The sequence below is a fragment of the Mus caroli genome, unplaced genomic scaffold (genome assembly GCF_978045245.1).
Source record: "Mus caroli unplaced genomic scaffold, Mus_caroli_1 scaffold_4, whole genome shotgun sequence".
NCBI classification, from domain to species: Eukaryota; Metazoa; Chordata; class Mammalia; order Rodentia; family Muridae; genus Mus; species Mus caroli.
In genome coordinates this window covers 19,658,822-19,660,626 of record NW_028227259.1, presented here as the reverse complement: position 1 = coordinate 19,660,626, position 1,805 = coordinate 19,658,822, and the positions used below count along the sequence as shown (strand labels likewise).

Sequence of the window (1,805 nt, the reverse complement as noted above, 5' to 3'; positions counted from 1 at the left end):
CCCCCCAATGGTTATGACAAACACAATAAAAATAAAAGGAAAAAAATTAATTACTTTAGGTCATGGTTTCAGTACATAGTCATCTGTCTTTGTTCCTGGGACATATAGTAGCAGGTTGTCAAAGCAGAAAAACATGGCAGCAGGAGGCAAAGAGGTTAACACAAAAGGGTAGGAGGAAATGTATCTGCAAATTCACACCTCCAGTGACCTAGTTCCTTCAGTAGACCCTACAACCTAGAGTTTCCTTCCCCCAGCTCCCAGAATAGCCTCTAGCTGGGGAAGGAAGCGCTCAACACAGGAACCTACAGGCAGCAGCTCACATTCAAGCTACTGACAGCTGCAGAGAGACAGAACCACAGAAGAGTCTCGGTGTGTCCAATCAAGAAGACATCCATTCATCTCTAAGAGAGGGCCATCCACTAGCTAGAAAATATTCTTCAGTGTCTGCAACGGTATTGTTCTGGCTTTTTGCATCACAAAACACAAGAAAATAACACACAAGCTCTGCTTTTGTGGTTGAGGTGTCTGGAATGTTTCTACCTAAGTTCCATTAGTGTCCTTTGAACCTTAGCGTCTGACTTGGAAGGCAGCTGGTCTCTACTTCTTGATTACTTCATATTCAGAAGCCACACTCTAGATATTTAAAATGTGGACTCACACAAAGAGAAATAGAAATTGTTCTTCAGAGCAATCACTCTGCGACAGATTAGAGGGACTCAGATATCCCTAAAGTGGACAGGAGCCAGGTAGTTATATAGGGGTTAACAATGTTTTTGTAGCCATGGGACCTCCGGGAGGAAAGATCAATCGTCCCTGGACTGAGCTGAAGAAGAAGTTGTTCAAGCGCCGCAGGGTATTAAGCAGGGATCGCCGATAAGCGCCAGGTGGTCAGGGCTGTGATAGATGAAGGGCTGACTACGAAGCACCACCTCAAGAAGCAGGCGTCCAGTGCTCGTGCCAACATCACGCTGTCTGGGAAGAAGCGCAGGGAACTCTTGCAGCAGATCCGACTTGCCCAGAAAGAAAAAGCAGCCATGGAAGTGGAAGCCCCCTCCAAGTCAACCGGGACTAGTCAGCCACAGCCCAAGAAGATAAAAGCTCCCCAGGATGTAGCTATGGAGGATCTTGAAGATAAGAGCTAAAGTCCCTGCCTCTTCTACCAGAAGATGGTCAACAGCACCGAAAAGGATTTGGAGGAACTTTGGAAAAAATATTAGCATATTTCACTTTCCTAGACACCTCTTCTACAATGGACCCTGACCTTCCCTGGAGGTGTATATTGTGAAGGAAGAGGACACAGAGAAAGACTGGAGGGCCATCTCTAGCAGTTAACTCCTTTTGTAATAAAGCTTTAGTGCGTTCAAAAAAAAAAAATGTTTTTGTTTGTTTAGTTTTGGTTTTTGTTTTTTGAGACAGGGTTTCTGTGTATAGCCCTGGAACTCACTCTGTAGAACAGGCTGGCCTCAAACTCAGAAATCTGCCTCTGCCTCCCAAGTGCTGGGATTAAAGGTGTGTGCCAGAATGGTAATTCATGATAGGATCCTATAATCACTCTTTGACATTTTTTATCTCTCGCTCTCTCGGTCTCTTTCTTTAAAAGAAAAGTTTATCAATAATATGTGTCTAGAATTTATCCATTTCTTTTAGATTTTCCAGTGTTTTTAAAAGTGTAAACATTTAAAGTGTTCCCTAACCTAGACCCTCTGCATTTTCTTGGTAACTGTTGTTCCCTGTCTCTTTTAATTCTAAATTTATTAATGTGGGTCTTCTCTTTAATTATATTTTCAGAGAACCAACTATTTCAA

General features: G+C 42.9%; 1 pseudogene; it reads left to right on the top strand.

Moving 5' to 3' along the window:
- Positions 1 to 781: 781 nt before the first annotated feature.
- LOC110293838 (28S rRNA/ribosome and sororin micro-cofactor pseudogene) lies at positions 782 to 1,142 on the top strand (annotated as a pseudogene).
- Positions 1,143 to 1,805: the final 663 nt, after the last annotated feature.